General features: G+C 46.7%; 1 protein-coding gene across 2 annotated transcripts in view; it reads right to left on the bottom strand.

Annotated features, from left to right (window-relative positions):
* Nucleotides 1–18,353, bottom strand: part of DAAM1 (dishevelled associated activator of morphogenesis 1) — a 165,487-nt gene extending 147,134 nt beyond the window's left edge. For both annotated transcript variants that reach the window (XM_045014066.1, XM_045014068.1), the window contains exon 1: nt 18,215–18,353. The gene's annotated coding sequence lies outside the window, so the exon portion shown is untranslated. The remainder of the gene's footprint in view (nt 1–18,214) is intronic.
* Between the last annotated feature and the right edge of the window lie 212 nt (nt 18,354–18,565).

Raw genomic sequence — 18,565 nt, 5'->3', positions numbered from 1 at the left:
CCTGATTTTGTAAGTGAATAGGTTTTAAGTGAGGTGAAACTTGGGGTACACATGACAAGTAGTCTGGGAAGGTTGAGAGCCTCTGCTCTAGCCTGACAGTCTGTCACTGCCTTTGCAGCCCAATGTGATCCGTATTAGCACATTTTCAGACATCAGTTTCCCTCATAAACCCAGAGCTATAACTCCTCACTGTTATAGATTGACCAGTCTGCTTCTGTCAGAGCAAACCCTCCGGCCTAGACTGACTGCATTCTGAACCTGGGTTAGGACAAGCCAGAAAAAAACCTCAGCTCTTAGCACTCAGATGCTTTTCCGACACGGGGCGCTCTCCCTCCAGAGTCAGTGTGAAGTTAGCCAACTGCAGTTTGGACTGGCAATCGTTTGAGTCCAAGTAGCCCCAGCCTGGCAGGCTTTTTTATTTATTTATTTATTTTTTTGGGTGGTGGCAGTGGTAAGTAAACAGAACTTGAAGAGATTTGCACCCACCACACTAAAGTCATTTTAATCCGTGCTGCCCCCAGGAATTTGTCTCCCATCGCCCAAGTCTCACACATTTGCCCTCCACAATCTGGTGGCATGTGGGAGATGAGAAGGAGGAGAGTTCTGCTCCTGGGCAGCTTTAAAGGGAAAATATTTGTATATAGCGAAGGACTGTTCAACCCTGGCTAGGCAGCGGGATAGGCATGAAGGCTCCTCGTTGCCTTACATACGCTGTTCTAGAAGGGCTCCCATCTAGAGGCTAAGGTCCTCTACTTAGCAAAGACCGGGATTTGCCCAGAGGGTTCTGCAGTGGCTCAGGGAATTAATAAATGAACCTACTAATTAGGTGCCTGGCCCCTAGAAAAGACACACGTGTAAGGTGAGGTGGTGGCCTTGGGGGGGAATAGGAGGTAGGTGGAAGGGGGCAGTGGGGTGAGAAAAGGCGGTGGGGGGAATTTGGGACATGCCAGGCTGCGGGCAGCCAGAGAAAGAGACAACCTTCCCCAGCTCCAGGGCTGCAGCTGCCAGAGAGATCCCCCTCCTCCTTCCCAGCCCCAGCTTGGGGCTGCTGCAGCAGGGGAGAGAGGGCACATCCACTGCATTAGAAAGGTCAGACTACAGATATTAAAACATGGGTTGTGTGCTTTTATTTGTAGAACAAAAATGTTAATTATTATTAAGTTATTTTTAATATAGCACTTTTATCCAAAGCGCTTTACAATAGTTAGCCAACGGTACAAACAACATTTGGAAAGATCATTAAGTGGTCCGCCGAGACCGTCACAATTTTCAAGTGGTCCGTGAAAAAAAAAAAAAAAGTCTGAGAACCATTACTCTACTTCACTAGACCCAGGGAGCAGAACTTCCCTTTCTGGGCTGTCTGCATCCTGTCTATCCCTCTGCATCGCATGCCCTGCAGTAGAGCCAGCACTGTTCCACCCCTTTTTGGGCTGTACACCATCTCCTTCCCCGACAAAAGAGAAAGGCCAGGATATTCCCCCCCACTGGGCTGAGGACATCTGCACTGGGTGCACTGCATGCTTCCTATGTTCAGGCCGTCAATGACACCCGATTCCTTCCTTGTGGCTTGTTTGGGCTCAGGTAACAGACATAGTAAACGCTTGGGGTATTATTAGATTCTTCTGCTGAGTAAAGAGTGTCTCCACCGGCTGTGACAGCCATGTCATATCACCTCCCGGCTCTTGCTCAGACCCACAATAACAGGAAGGAGTCTGGGAAAGGACGCAAGCTCCTGCCCCCTGGATAAATATAAGCACTGGTGTGGCCTGCTACAGAGCATTTTTACCTCTTACTAGTGTTAAACATCTTGGTTTTTCAGTCATGGACTTCACAAGACAAAGTTGCTAACAGAGCCAGGAGTAGCATGGGTTGACTTACCCATAACAGCCGCTCAAATCACCGAAAGACTGTTTGGCCATCTGCCACATCCATTCTGAAACATTACAAGATCTCAGTAAAGACAGTCACTCACTTTGCATTCGTTAGCAGAAGGCGTTCAAGTAAATAAACGTGTCTGTTATAGAAATGGGCTGACAACACTTCAGATTTATTCTCATTTTTCCCCTTAGATGTACAACTCAAGTATCACATTGCACAGAACAAGCATGGATTGACGTGAACGGGACTACACACACGCTTAAAGTTCGGCACATGCTTCAGTGCTTCGCTGAACTGGGGCCTGAAAGCAGCCCTAATGAGCTGGAATCTCTCAAGTCTTGAAATCCATGTCTTCATACCTCCTACCTGGCTTTTATATTTTTTAAAAGGCAAAATATTTCCACAAGTAATTTAAGAGCAGAAATTCCAGTCTTCGAGAAGCAGGTTGATGGAGAAGTGACCCATGCAGAATAAAGAGACATGGCAATGTTAGACTGGCTCGTAAGTCTACTATATCTGATCTAACATAAACCACTGCGTCAGTGGTTCTTTCCTCTGTGTTTTACAAAGGTGCATTATTGTATGACCTAGCGGCCAATGAAATAAGTGATATCTGAAATCTAGCAATTGACCCACCATCTACAAAACATGTCAACACTTGAGACATGATCCTCTATGAGTGTCACAGTGAAGTGTTGGCATCGTACGTGTCCAGTTCACGTTGGACTGAGCCACATCCCATTATATATAAGCACCATAAAGGATACCTCAAATGCAACAGTGATCAGATTAATGGCAGTGATCAGATGGTCGGTTCTTCTGCTCATTTTAAATAGATGGAATTATAGTTTGTCTTATATCCTTCCTTCTCTTATTACCTGGGCAGGTAGATAAGACATAGGGCATCAATGCAATAGATAAGGTGATTATGTTTCATGCGGTTCTCTATATCATCAGTTTCTTACTTTAAATTTGTAAAATAAATGTTTCCAACCTTAAAAAAAAAATGGGGCACTTGTTTTCCAGTTTGCCTGGATTAAAAACCATACAACTTTGCAATTCTACATCATGATCTAGAAATATAAGGGAAAAAATATAGCAGTACCTTCAGAGAACAGTATAAAATGCATCTTCGTTTTTTTAATTTTAAAAGTGATCACAGAACTAGTTTCTCTTGTGTATGGAGTAAACATTTAGGGTAATCTTAGCAAATGCTCACATCTAGACAGTTTGTGTTTGGATTTCTTTCCAGTCAAGGCTATGACACAAAATGCAAGGCTTGCTGCACTATTACACACTATAATCAGTACTACACAGGCAAACCATTCTATCATAGCTGATATCAAAAGCTGAGTCACTTTAACCAAGCACTCTTTAGACAAAGATTTTCAAAAGGTGATTAATGATCCAGGGTTCTGCCCAACTTGAAGTACCTTAATGAGACCTGATTTTCCAGCACTTTCTGGGGAAAAAAGAGAGAGCCCCCTTTAAAAAATGGTACCTCAAGTTAGGCAATAAAAAAAATAAATCACTAGTCAGTTTTGAAAGTCTTGGCCTTCCTATTTGGCATTATAGAATTACACAGTTATGCACCAGATAGTACAGAATCATAGAATATCAGGGTTAGATGGGACCTCAGGAGGTCATCTAGTCCAACCCCCTGCTCAAAGCAGGACCAATCCCCAGACAGATTTTTACCCCAGTTTCCTAACTGGCCCCCTCAAAGATTGAACTCACAACCCTGGGTTTAGCAGGCCAATGCTCAAACCATTGATCTATTCCCCCCACCATATCTGTCAAGTGGATGGCTGCATTAATATCCTGATCCACAGGCCACCAAAATCAGTTAGGAGACTTTCATTTTGTACAACGGGCTTTTGGTAAGACCCTACATCTGCTGTGCTATACTTGTGTTTCACACATAAGTAAGTAACCAAAGATTTTAATCCTAGGAAATCAAGCTGCAAAAACAACTGAAGAGAGACAAGTTTATGCACCTACAGAACTCTCAACCAGAACTAAATGCTTCTATATTTATCCAGCATACAGTCTACACCATCAGCTATTTTAATCCCTCTATCTATTAGTGGATAGTGACACTGCAGTTGGATAAAGACATTTGACAAAAATCTTATTTAGAGATCAGGACAAACTTAATTGGATTTTAGCCAGACCTGCACAAAGATGGGCTATTCCACACATACAGTTGTTAATCTGCCCATTATGCTCTGTAAGCTCCAACTGAAGAAGAAAGAGATGCTAGAAGGAATGTAATATTTCAGGAGCACGTTTTTGTGTGTGTCCTTAAAACGAGTAACAGCTACTAGATAGTGAATTAGGAACAAGACGACTGTGTGTTTTAAAAAGTAGATTCGCTAGAAAAGAAAACTGCTCGGTCTCTCTTCTGCTTCACATTTGAAATACACTATACCTAATGAACAGCTATTTCAGTTTCTTTAAACAATAGCTAATGAGAATTCTTTAAAGTTACATTTTAATAACAGATGGCCTCCCATCCTTTCCACTGCAAATTGACATTTCCTCAACTAGATGCACGTTTTCCCTTGGTACTGTCAAACAAACGACACTCAGGAAATATGGGTCCACTTCCCAGCCTGTGCGCCTTTTGATCAGGTGCTACAAGACTTGTTCAAAGCCAATGGGAAACGAACCCCATTGACTGACAGACTTTGGATCAGGCCCTTAAGTGATGCATGCCTCAGTTCCCTCTGCACTCTCTCCCTACCGCATTGGGGTGCTTAGAGGCTACATTCATCAATGACCGTAAGGTGATGAAATGCTATGATGGTTGATGGGAGTGAGTATAAATGCAGAGATAGACAGAACACTCTGCTTCTATGCAAATATGCCACCTAAAACCCCAGCCCCCTGGAATCTCTCTCTCCTGGGAGGCAAATACTCCTAGTTTTTATATAATTCAAAAAAGTATTGGTTTTGTTATAAAAATTTCTTAAACACACAGAGTGGGAGGTTTACTACCAGTTCCCCTGGCACCCACGCCCACTCAAATTGCTGTACAATAATTTATATAAGAACATAAAAGCCATTCTCATAATTGCCTATTAGAAATTATACAATAGCTAAATGACAGGGCTGCAAAAGCAGCAAAGATGCTGAAATGGGTGTTGGGTGAGGATTACGACTTCTTTTCCCCTGTGAAATAGCCTAGAATCACTTGGTACATCTACACCACTATCACCACCACGAGGCACCAAGTCTCCAAACCGAAGTCAGTTGACTTGGGCTTGTGGGTTAAAAGTTGCTGTGTAGACGTTCGAGCCCAGAGACCCACCCCCTTGCAGGGTTCCCAGGGCTCAACATGAAGCTAGCAGTGACAGGTATAGCACATGGGGCTGTTGAAAATTTTCTGTTGAAACTGTTTGATAGAAAATTGGATTTCAACCGAGTTATGCTCTTCACAGCCAACAAGTTAGTGTGTGTTTTCTGCCAAAAAAATTGGGTTTTGTCGTCAAAAAGCCAAACACATGAAAACTGAAATATATCTGAATCAGACATGCCACCATGGTGCCTCATGGGAGTTGTAGTTCGGTTGTCTCGTATCCCCATTCTCCTCTATTAGTTGGACTCCCCAGCTGGATTGCAACCACCATTACACACCACTTCCCCTCACCAACGGGGCGGACAATGGACAACATAATCCAACCAGGGAACTTGGCCCATACAGAACGGGGGCATAAGACAACTGAACCACAACTCCCATAAGGCACTGCAGCAGCACTTCCGAATCAAACTGTTGTGGTTTTCAGTTGAAGTATTTTTTTTTTCCCCCTCAGTGAAAAACTGAGACTCAACATTTTCTGTAGGGGAAGAAAGCCACCACCATTTTCCAAACCAGCTCTCTGTAGAACACTTCACAAGCACTGGGGTAACATATGCACCAACCTTGACACATCACTTAACAGAAGAAATATATTAGCTTCCAGTTAATGTTATATTAGAGAAAGACTAACAGTACACTGATTTATTAAAGCCTCTAGCCATATGGAAGAGCCCTATAGAATTTAATAATGATTTAACTTTGCAGGATTCTATGGAAACCCACAAAACTAGAGTTTAGAAAATGATCTCTTTTCTATGGGATTTTTCAGTCACCTTATGAAACTGTATAGCTGGGATACAATTCCTGTACATTTATTAGAGAAGGCTTTTTTTCCCCCACAAACCATAGGCCATCTCAAACTACAGAAAGGTTACCATTTTCTACAGGATTCTCATAAGGGCATAATGTGTCATCTGAGGAGACTAGACATCCGATTTCCTGCACTGAAATTATATGCTTTATTAATTCAAAGATTATATAATTTGATTTTCGGTATATTACATGTCTCATGTAATTTTAAACAATTACATGCAGTTTTGCTCCATTCGTGGGTTAAGAAATGTTTGTGCGCCTCACAAATGGAAGAATAGAATTTACGACAAAAGTAAGTTCCAGAAAACTATGAATATTAAAAAAAAATTAGTTTCCATCTATGGATCAGAGAGTACATTGACTGCACAGATTACAGTATTTAATGTGCTATAAAAATGTTTCCTTTTTTTTGTCCTATGCAATTAGTTGAGTTTTTGGTGGTTTCATAGCCACAGTTATTTCATATGCAATTTGCCAGGCAGACAATCTTCATAGAAAATAATTGGGAGTTCAAAAATGGAACAATACGCCCAGAAGAGCCTTCAACCTCCTAAAAAATGTCTTGATATATTTCAGAACAAGGAAGAAGGTATATGGACTAACTCCTGCGTTCGAGAACATGTTTGGTTTTAAAATCAAACACTTGCACACATTGGTGTCTAGCACGCAAATCAGTTACGCAAGATATTTTACCAGGATACACATTTAAATACCATCTCTTGTAAACAAGGTTGTTCTGGAGGCAACAGGGATTAGTATAGTTCAAACAGTCCCTCTTCCATGGGCACTGCACTGAGTAAAGTGTCTGCATTCACAAACAGAGTTTCCATCAAGGTGGGCCTGAAAAGGGTACACAAATTTTCAAGGACACATTTGCCCCTCACACAAGCCTGCATTCATCCCAGATCAGGAGATAACACTGTGCCGACCAAAGAGCAAAAGCAGCAAACACGAAGGAATGTTAAAATGAGGGGTCCCTGGCAGTCATGGAATAGAAGTCTTTAAATTAACAGATTTACAGCCACTTACATACACACAAGCATCCTTGAAGGAAACAGCTGTACGTCCCTTAGCTGTATGTCCCTTACTTATAGCAGAGACGTTTCATAGAGTCATACAAGAGTTTACAGCTCCTTTAAATCCCATCCATTTACTGGGAGGGGCAAACAAGACATGCTCGTTCAGACAGCGTTCCAGACAGACAAATGGATTACGCCACAGCCCCTGAGACCAGCACTAAATCCTTTTAGGTTCTTATATGTTTGCAAAGAAAAGCCAACAGGTAACAGCTAGAGAACAGCAGCAAGTTAGATGGCAGAAAGACCGTGATGGAAGGTAGCATCACCCAAATGTGTTTGGACCAGAAAGGATCAACACTACAAGCAGCCATCCATTCAAAATGCAGGACTACCTCGGCAGCTGTGCCGTAGCAAAGCTCCATGCGGGTGGGGGCAAGCAGCTCCAAATTGCCTTTCGACCTGCCTTCCCAATCCTGCGACTGGCTGGGAGCCAAACTGGCCTCTAGCAGCCTAAAGGCTGCTCTAATCTATGCTGATTTGTAATGAACAACCTGAATGCCATTACATCGGAAGATCATCAAGCATAGACTGCTCTGGGCTCTTGTCATCAGCCAGCCCTCCCCCCGACATGCCCCTCAGGGTTTGGCCGAGAGTTGGCTAAGCAATTTATATTTCCCTATAGTAATTTTCATCCTGACTTTCTCATGCATTCCATTTCCACAGCAATTCATGTTTCCATGTCCGGGACAGTCCTCATCTTCCCACTGTGGGTTGCTTTCGCATGGACCAGTGCAGGAGCCCAGAGAATTCTATGGATAATATTGAAGCAGCTCTGCCCTTTACAACAGCCTTTAGCACACTGTCCAAACATCGTATAATAAAGGCTGACTGCTGATGCATGATGGGAAACTTAGCCGCCACCCAACAGCGTAAGCAGTTCATATGCCCTATTTTCACCTGCTTTCCTCCCACTGTGGTTAATTCCCCCCCTCAAGCCATAGTCTCTGCTTTATGACTTTCCAATCAATTGCTACGGAGATGATTATGTTGTCACTGACAAATGTAAATGGCAGGTGAAAAATAAGCAGCAGAAGGAAACGAACTCAGAAGAGCCCGTTTATGGCAGGCAACATTTGTATGAAGAGCAGGAAGAGATGCAAAATAACCAGCTGAGTATAGCACAGAGGCAGGCTATGGGTATGTCTACACTGCAATGAGACACCTGTGGCTGGACACCCTGCGGGCTCTCGGAGCTCAGGCTAACAGGCTGTTTAATTGTGGTATAGATGCTTGGGTTTGATCCTGGGCTCTAGGATCCCATGAGGTAGGGAGCCCGAGCCTGAACGCCTACACCACAAATAGCCCTTTAGCCTGAGCCCTGAAAGCCCGGGCCAGCTGAGTATCTAAGTGCAGTGTGGACATACCCTATGATGTTCCTGTGGTATTCTCTAATAAGCATCAGCAGCTCCTTCTGTAAAACCCTGATATATCTTAGGAAGTTCTGCTGAGTTTAAGAGGATGCTGGGTAGTAATATTTTGTCCTATCCATTCAATCTTGGCAGAGAGCTCAGTGGAAACACTAGACATCACCTTTTTGGGGAAATATGTGCCAGATCCAGGGGAGGGCAGCACGGCTAATCTGCACAGAGTAGAACACAGGGACATGGTGACAAGGTCAATCAAAGCTCTCCTCTGTATTCCACTGATTTGGGGGCAGGGCACGACATTGTCTCCTAGACACAATTCTAAAGGGACAAAACCTCAGCAGAAAGTCAGCATGACACCAGGTCCTAGTCATGTCTTTTTCACTACTACCTCTGCAGCAGGGAAAGGAGTGGTGTGACAGTCCCTATATCAGAGGGTTCCAGTAGAGTTTAGAAGAGGTGGCCCCATTTCTCCTGTTCACCTCAAGTGTCTCTCTTCATGGGCAGGGGCAGTATTTAGCCAGTCTCGGTATTTCAGTGGGCACAGATGCCGAAAGACAGCCTTATTTTTCATTGGAGCACATCACACTATGATCAGCGAAACACATCAGGCTCCATCTTCTTCCCATTTATGCTGGTGGATGTATGTCATTGACTTCAATGGGTGCTAGAGGTTAGACCTCACAGAACGTACTTCATTGTAAAAAGAGACACGTGTCTGTGATAATAATTAACTTCACCTGATTAGCCCCAAACCTCCGGTGTGAGACAAGGAACTACTTGGGCCAATAAGCTTGAATTGAAGCTCGCTAACCAGTACAAACATGGAAGACATGATTTAGTTAACCATCCAGCAGCTAGATGTGCATAGTTAAGTATTGCCATCTACATTCCTTTTGATAAGCAAGACGTGAAGCCACTTGTCTGACAAGGTAAATTGCTCTTAAATAATTTGTAAGGCCCCGTTCATGCACTGGAGCTCAGTTTCCTCTGGAGTGGAATTCTCCCATTAGGATTCCTTCCAAGAGCACTCAGTGGAGTAGGTGTGCTGAGAAATACTTGGAGGAAGATGCCATTTCTTCCAAAAAGGCCATGCAGAAGGGCCTGTAACGAAGGCCTTTAGCCGCACTATGACAGCACCCATACCCAGCAAGAGGTAATGGCTGCTGGGGCTTGTAAAGACATTGAAAAAAAAAATAAACAAAAAGGGTTCAGAAAAGAGCTACAAAAATGAACTCAGGTCTGGGAAACCTGCCTTATAGTGAACCTTGAGCTGTTCAATGTCTTTAGCTTAACAAGAAGGTTAAGAGGTGACTTGACCACCGTCTATAAGTGGGGAGATTTCCAACAATGGAGGGCTCCTTAATTTAGCATACAAAGGCATAACAAGACCCAGCAGCTAGCAGCCAAAGGAAAATCAATTTGAACTAGAGATTAAAAATTTGCTCCTTAAGCCATTGGGTAACTAATCAACGTAACAGCTTACCAGGGGATGGAGTGGGTTTGCCATCACTTGAAGTCTTTATATCAAGACTGGATGCCTTTCTGAATAGAGCACTCTAGTTCCACCACACGATAAGGGCTTGATGCAGGGATTGTTGGGTGAAATGGTTTGGCCTGTTTGATACAGGAGGCCGGGCTAATTGATCATTAATGATCCCTTCTGGTCTTAAAGTCTCTGAATGTTTCAATACCCTAAAATCTTCCACTGCTTGGTGTTTAAAATAGACTCTTGCATTTCCAAGCACCATCGTTCTGTTCAAGATACCAGACAGCTGGTTGCCAAGCATTAACTGCCTGGGAGTGTAAACACTGCTTCTAGAGCAGCATTTCTTGCATGCATCCGCCACGGGGTTTTCTTGTGGCCACAGCCTTCAGGGCAGTGATCTGGGGGGGGCAAAGCACCGGCGGTTTTCCAGGGAAGCTGGTGAACAGTTTTGAATGCCAGTGTACACAAACCCAGAGTATGAAATGGCTATTAGGGAAATCCACACGCCACTGTGTTACTCTCTCTATTCTCTTTCAGATGAGAAAAATGGGCTCCACGGCCCCAGGTGCAAGGGTCGCCAGAGCCCCGCAGCGCCGGAGAGTCCAAGAGGAAGTGCTGCACTTGGAGTGGGCAAGGCCAAGACACTGGAATGCTGCGTCCATTCGATGCATCTCCTCCCTCCCTCCTGCTCAAACGCAGCTTCTGCAAAGCCACCTGTCAATGCCTGACTACAGTTTAAAGCCCAGTATTGCCAACCCCAAGCATTCCAATAATCAGGAGATTGTCTTAAAAGCCACAAGATTTTAACAAACACTAATACATTTGAGTTCTTTTCATTTACCTTCAGAATGCTTACAGGGCATTATGTTCTTTACTGAGGTTTTGCTCTGTAACCATAAGGGCTAGGAGTTTGTTTGTTTCTTTTTAAAGGAAAGCTGAAATTCTCACAGTCACAGGACTCCGGGCCCTGGGAGCTTAAATAAAATAATTACTGGACTACAATAAAATCATGAGAGTTGGCATCTCTACTGGCTGAATCCCTAGGGGAGGGTAACAGGTCATCTACTGTCCACCCAACTCCTCCCCATCAGCCTTCCTGCCTGATTTAGACCCCTGGCACTCTCCCTTTCTCTCCTCAGAATCTCCCACGTGTCCTCAGTGACTTCAGTTTTCATGTGGATGACCCATCTGATCCTTAACTGCACATCCCCTCATTCCTCACCTCTTGGTTTGACCCTGCCACTCACCAACAGGACTGTTCACTCGACTTGGTCGCCCCCACGCACGGCTCTCTCACTTGCTGCATTTCCCCTCCCTGAGCATCACTGGTCCCTCTTTCTGCATCACCCGTCACCCCCACATCACACCCCTCTGTCCCTTGGCCATTCTGGGACTTCCAGTCCACCACACTGAGGACTTCTCGTCTGCTTTCTGCCCTCTCCTCCCTTTCTGCCGCCAGTCTGGCTGTTGATTCTGTCCATGCTTCACTCCTCCTCCAGCCTTGATTCTCTCTCTTCCATGACAAGATCCACCCTGCCAATCCTCATTTGCCATCAACACCCACCTCCTCCACTCCGGCTCATGCTCGGCAGAGCATCCCTGGCAGAAATCCCGTGACCAGGCTAACTTCCTCCAGGGCATATTCGTCCTCTCCTCCCCCAGTGCTGTCATCTCCCTTGCTACATAGCTCTGCCTCTCCAGTTTAACTGAATCCCAGACACCTCTTCACCGCAGCAACTTAGTCTTCAAATGCCCCCTCCACATCCCACCCGCATCCAACCTCCTCCTGCCTCCACCACTCTCTCTGCAAAAGTTCTCCATTTCTTCCAAGTGAAAACTGACAGGACACAACCTGGCCTTCCCCCTCCCCCAACTTGCCTTCCATTCCCTCCTCCCCTATCACAGGTACAGGGGTTCTCTCAGTCACAAGCTGCTAGTCTTCACTTTCAAAGCCTTTCCCTCGCATGGACTATCAAGGATGTCGACTCCTACTTCGGATTGTCTCATGATGCCAGTCACCATGGCCTGCTGTGTGACATGTTCAAACAAGCACCTTTCTGCCACGGTGCCCCTCGTGCTTGGGCAGAGCTCCCCATAAACACCCCCAAAAACTACTTCCTCCTCCAAGAACCCTCCTCCTCTCTTCTTTGCTGTGATGCCTATCCAAAAAAAACCCACTTGACAACTGTTAGGCTGCTGGTGCAAAGATGACTGCCTACCATGCTCACCAATATTGTCCCGTTTCCTTGCACTTTCCTGTCAGTCTGTCTGCATCCATCTGCTGACTCTTGTTTTATACTTCAATAGTAAGCTCTTCGGGGGGAGGGGGGGGAAACTGTCTTTTGTTCTCTTTATACAGTGCCTTGCAGAAGGGGGTTCTAGACTATGGACTGGGGCTCTTAGATCTGTGTATGGTAATACAAATAATACCACCTGTCCCTAGCTAAAGGTGAGCAACCTCCCTCCCTCTTCGCACCCCCTCCCCACCTTCCTTATTAGCAAAGAGTATGTTGTACAAATTGCAACCTCACATACCAAGGAGGGGCAGGAGAGCAAATCAAAACCAACAGTTTTGTAATCTGCTCCGTAGGAGTTCTTGCATTAAATGGAATGTTAGAGATAGAGCAACTGGAGGAGGGACTAATGCAATTGTTAAATCAAGCTAATACTCACCTACTTAACTGCTCTACAAACACTTACTAATTAATCCTCACATCCCTCCCACGTGGCAGACAAGTCCTATAATCTAAGTTATACAGATAGGGAAACCAAAGCAACAAGTTCAAGTAACTTGTCCAAAGCCCCGGACAGAATCAGTATCAGAACTGGAAACTTTGAGCATTCCTAGCTTCATCTCCAATCCCAAGATTAAATCATGCCTCTTTCTATAGCCCATCGTTTATTTGTTACGAAGTGCAACCACACACACATTATCTTTAAAAAAATCCAGCAAGGACATGAACTGAATTTTAAAGCATGAAACTAACAGCACCTGGAAATGCATCCATTAGAGCTTTTTAGCTCAACAATAAAATGCAGATCTTTTTTAAAAAGTAAAATAGTATTTTTTTTTAAATCTGGGGTGCATTTTAAACAGCATACTTAATAGCTCTGGTTAAGTCATATTCAATTACAACAGAGGAAGCACACCTTGCTTAACATGGCATTAAGAGTTGATTCATGGGAGTTGCAACTTTTGGAAAAGTTCAATTATTTAATTATGACAGTCAAGCCAGGAATCCAAGTGTCCAACAAAATCCTCGTTTGCGAAAGAAGCCTGGAGAAATCTTGTCAAGCAGGCTTCAGAAATCACCCAAGATGACAGCTGGGAGCTTTGACTTTATCTGCTGGTAGCACATGAAAGAATTAAAGCCATGAATACTTGAAGCATTGCTGGAAAGGACATTCTGACACTGCAAGTCAGCCCAGAACTCTCTTGAAAGATATGAAGATTGACAATTTATGTTGTAAACACTTAAGAGAAATAGGAATGACCAATGCTAACTATTTAAGCATATATTTGAATACCAGGGAGGGAAAAGAACCACACTTTATGAAAGGAGCCTTAACATAATGGGCTTAGTAAATTTATAGATGTTATAATAAGCATGTTAGACATCTCAGCTTGTGTTAGAGATGATTATATGCACATCAGCAGAAGGGGTTATAAACAACCTAGTGAACGCTAACCATTTATTAAAAACAGCTCTGAATCATTAACCCTTTATAACTGGAACCTCGGAAAAAGTCTACAACAACATCAATCTGGGTCGGCCCCCACAAAAAATATGTAATAATGTGGTGTCTTTATTCAATTCCAAGGCTTCCAACTTTGGGGTAAAAGCTTTTTTCCTACTAAAAAGCCCAACAAGAGTTGCAGATTTATCAGGGAAGATAAGATAAGTTTAACTACACACATTCTGCTCCTTTTCTCTGCCCAAAAAAACCCAAACTTTTGCTTGACACACTCCATAGCCCTCCTTCCCCTCCCAGGTTCCCACTGGTTTTTTCAGCAGCTGATAGAGCATGTAAAGGGAAGCAAGTCCAGGAAGTCCTGGCACTTGGAGGAATCTAGACTGCAGGGGTTATGCTCCTGACCAGCAGGTAAACAAGATTTGCAAGAAGCGGAGTACTGAATATCTTTGCACCTCCTGAGTGTTTTCAATGGGAGGGACTTCTCAGCTGGGAGGTGCATAGAAACAATGACAGCTCAGAAGGGAAACAAGCAAAGAGATAAACATAACCCAGTCAGACTTGCTGTCTCGCCCACGCCTCCTTCCCATCTTCTGAATCTAAAAGCTGTCTAGAGTGCCACAGAAGCGTTAGCAGAGAGTGAACTGAAAGGGGGGGGGAGGAGCCTCAGATCAAGACTGGTTTTATTCGGTTTAAAGTATTAAGGAACAAATTCTACAGTACTTTACACTCTACCCATCCTGTTTACTTCACTGGGGCCAGCACAGGGTCTAAATCAGATACTAAAACTGGATGTATGCCTGGTTCGCTGATGGAATCTGAAGGACTTCCTATAGCAACAGCAGAGGAAGGGGCTGACTCCACCCACAAATAAACCCAGGAGCAAGCAGGGCACAGAACCGTGAAGCACTGAGTGCCTTCGGCTGCCACTGAAGTCGCACCTTGGAAGACCACGGTCATAGTTACAAAATGAACTGAAAAGCTTGAAGTTCCTTTTGCTGTTTTGTTCCAATATAAGGCAATTGCAAACAGAACATATTCAGTGTAGACACAATACCTGCATGTTTTGTACTATACTTGGGGTTTTCCTAGTCTTCTGTAATTGATTAATCAAGAGTAATATGGGATGTGCGTTTGGCTTAAAAATAAATACCATACATAGTTCAATCTGCCAGTTTGAGGAGCAAATTTGATCTGACTCAGGTAACAGATTCTGACACAGTGAGACTAATTTAATCATCATGAAACTGACAAATTCAGTGCTTGCAGGAAGATAATTCACTGATCCCCTTTGCAGAAACTCACTGCTATGAAGAAATGTAGTTTGTAACTTTCACTTGCAGAAAGTGGAAGGAGACATATTTATGGCTCACAAAGAACTGGAACAATCAGTATCAAGAGATTTAACATGCAATATCAAAATCAACCTCTAGAGGACAAATTGGCAGAATGGGACAGCTGAGGCATCTGAATGGATCATGACTGGTTTGAGATTCGAGTTAGAAAATGAAACAACTATAATTTTGTCCTCTTCCATCATCATCTGGGTCATTGCCCCAACAGCTACACCTCTTCCTTCTCCTCTCTGTCTGGTATCTAGCCACACAAGGGAGAGTGGGACTTGTCGGAACCAATGGCTCTTCTATCTTTAACGTCCTCCAGAGATCTTTTGGCATTTTACTTTACTAGGAGATATGCTCAAGGCTCAAACTGAGGAGGTATGTGAGTGGGAGAGAGATTTCCTCTGGTACATTGAGTTGTTTAATATAATATTAGAGGGGAAGCAAGGAATAGAATTTCCACTTTTTAACGTTTTTGTTATTTACGCCCCAGCATCCTGTCAACATTCCCTATCACATAAGCTGTAATGTCCAACACTGTACGAGCAGCACTTTCAGAAGTGGCTACTACTTTTAGGCATTCATCTTTGGACACTAAGGATGAAATCTTTCCTTCACTGGGGCTAATAAGCGTTTTGCCATTGACTTCAATGGGATCAGGATTTTTCAGAGGTGTTGGGGGTCCAGGCACTCAGCACCTCTAAAAAAAATAGAACATTTAAAAAAAAAGCCAACAAAGATCAGGTCCTCAATGTCAAATTATTCATTGAAAAATGGGAGCATCCAAAATGAATGGACACTGTTGAAAACTATGGTTTGAGTGACTACCCCAGATCACAGAGCAAATCTGTGGCAGATTCCAGATCACCAGTCTTATGCATGAACCACACACCCAGTCTCCCTCTAACACTGGGGTTTCATAATTTCGTTTGTAAGTCCCTTGGGGTGGGACCCTCTTTTGTTCTGTTTGTACAGCACCTACCACAATGGGATCCTGGTCTCTGACAATACAATACCCTCATTATGGCAATACAAACAACAACAGTTAGTATGCACAGTAATTCCCTCCACCACACACTACCGTAATGCTGAGTTAGACTGCAAAGTCCTCAGAGGAGGGAACCTTATCTCTTTCATTTTGCAGGGTGACAGGTACTCTTCCTCATACTCCATAAATGCTGACACTCTAGCAACAGTATGTATCTCAGACTGTCCCAACCACCAGACAGACAACTGGAGATTTAGGAAAAGTGTATTTGAAAAGCAAGTTTTGGACCTCATGTCTGTAAAAATCATGTTTAAAAGCCAACTCACACTCCTCTTGCCGCAAGTCATCAGTAAGTGGTTGTGTCGGCAGGAGGATAAACAGAAACACCCTCCGGGGTATCATGCATGTTCCCTACATGTCTGTTCAGATGCCATTAGAGAAACAGGTAGGCACAGCATCCTCACTCCCCCAAAGGAGCGAGAGTAACTAAGGGGGAGCGGTAAGTAAAGGGAGGAAGAGAAAAAGCTAGGCCAGTGGTTCCCAACCCACTGACAGAGGACGCCGTGTACTTCCCCCAACCCATCTCAACTCGTGACTTGTCCAAGTGCAGCAACCACGCTCAGTTTCCCTCTCCCATCCTCCTCCCTCTCCCCTCTCCTGGCTGTTCATTTTTATTCTCTCATTCAGTGGCTTCCCCTCTCCAGTCAGCAGAAGGTGGCCCGCTAGGGGCAGGGGAGTTCATTGGTGGCTCCATAGGGGCCAGATCACAGATGCCCAAACAAGCCAAGGCGAGGCGCTTGAGCCAGCAGCCATGTCAATATACCATCCTTTGGCCAGTTTCATGGGGATACAGTGGGGGCAGAAGGCAGCACAAGCCACAGTCTGTACAATGGGGAGGCAGATCCAGGGCTCTGCAGTTTACTCCAGCCCTGCTGTTCTTCCTCCACTATTCTGGAGGGGGGGGTCAACCCCCACGGTAGGAAACACACCCCAGGTTAATGGGCATAGCACTGGGCACACCCACTAGCCACACCCTCCCCAGCTATCAGCAAGAGAACCCCCCTCCCCATCTAAATAACAGAGCAGAGGAAATACTAAAGGCTCCAGTGGCAGGAGTAACCATAGCAACCAGATTCATAATACCCCCCCCCATCTCCCCTGCTCGTGCAGACACACTCTCCTGCAGCCCAGCTCGCTCCGGATTTGACGACAACTAGTCAGGATGCGGAGCAGCCAGAAGCCCAGGTGCTGCTCCGCGCCCCCGGCTCGCTGCTGATCGCCTGCCCCGGCAGGGCTCCAAAGCGAGCCGCCAGGAGCTCGGTCCCACGGGAGCCCGGCGCCCTCGCCCTCCGCCCGGGGAGCGGAAACCCAGCCGCAGTTTCAGTGTCACCCACTGGGGAAACCTGATTCGCCTCTTTTCCGCCCAGCCTGAGCCAGCGGCTTCCCCGGGGCCGCCGCCGGCACTTGGCTGCAGAAGCGAGACGCGGCCAAGCCCCAGCCCTGCCTTGGGCTCGGCGAGCTTGGCAGGGTGGGGGCGGCGGGCTGGACAGGGCACTGCGGGGGGGTGGGATCCTAGCGAGAGGCAGCCACCCCCCCCGCCCCCTCCATGCGGGTGTCACCCCCCGGCGGGGTCCGAGGCGCCCCCCCGGTGCCACACCCCCTTGGAGCTCGGACGCCCGAGCCTGGCCGCTCCGCTGCTAACGCCCAGGTGCAGCTCGCCGCGGCGCTGCACCTTGACCGGCCGGCCGCGGGCCACTGCCCCGGGGGCAGCGCCCAAGCCGGAGCCCAGGGGAACGTCCCTCGCCTCTGCCCCCTTTGTTAGCCGGCCCCCGGCGGAGATGCAGCTGCCGCCCGGAGCAGGCGGGGGGTTGATTGGCCCCAGCTGCTCCCCCAGCCCGGCAGGAGGGTCGCTCCCGCAGCCCCCGGAGCCGGGGGTTTCAAGCTCGCCTCGCTGGCGAGGGGCATCCCTGCCCGGCCCGACCCGCCCGCGATCAGCCATTTTCCGCGCCGGCGGCCACCCGCGGGCGCGGACCCGGAGCTGTCCTCCCGCGGCCCCACAACCGGAGCGGCCGGTTCAACGCGGAGCGGCTTCCCCGGGCTGGGAGCGAGAGCCCGGCGCGGCGCAGCCCCCCACGCCCGGGGCTCGCCCAGCCCAGCCCGCCCCTGCGCTTCCCCGGCGGGAGAGCCGCCCGCCGCCGCCCGCCCTTACCTGCAGACCCCGGGCATCCTTAGCAGCCAGCTCCGCAGCCCGCCTACCCGAGCAGCCGCTCCACTAGCGCCCGTCCCCGCCGCCCGAGCGCTCGCCAGCCTGCAGGTGACATCATCCCCGCTCGGCCCGATAGGATACAAGGCGGCCGGGACTGCGCAGGCGCCGGTCGCCCCGCCCCCCCCCCTCCCAGCGCCGGCTGGGAGTTGTAGTGCGGCGCCGCCGGGCCGTGCCCGCGGCCGCGCTCCAGCTGGGACTACACTTCCCAAGCCCCCTCTGCGCCCAGCCCCGGCTGGAATGCTGCCCCAGCGGGCACGCGGCCGCCGAGGGGAGCGTGCCGGGCAGGGAGGGTGC

The sequence above is a fragment of the Mauremys mutica genome, chromosome 4 (assembly GCF_020497125.1).
Source record: "Mauremys mutica isolate MM-2020 ecotype Southern chromosome 4, ASM2049712v1, whole genome shotgun sequence".
In the NCBI taxonomy this organism is placed as follows: Eukaryota; Metazoa; Chordata; order Testudines; family Geoemydidae; genus Mauremys; species Mauremys mutica.
The sequence above is the reverse complement of the archived record's forward strand: the minus strand, read 5'-3'. Positions and strand labels throughout refer to the sequence as shown.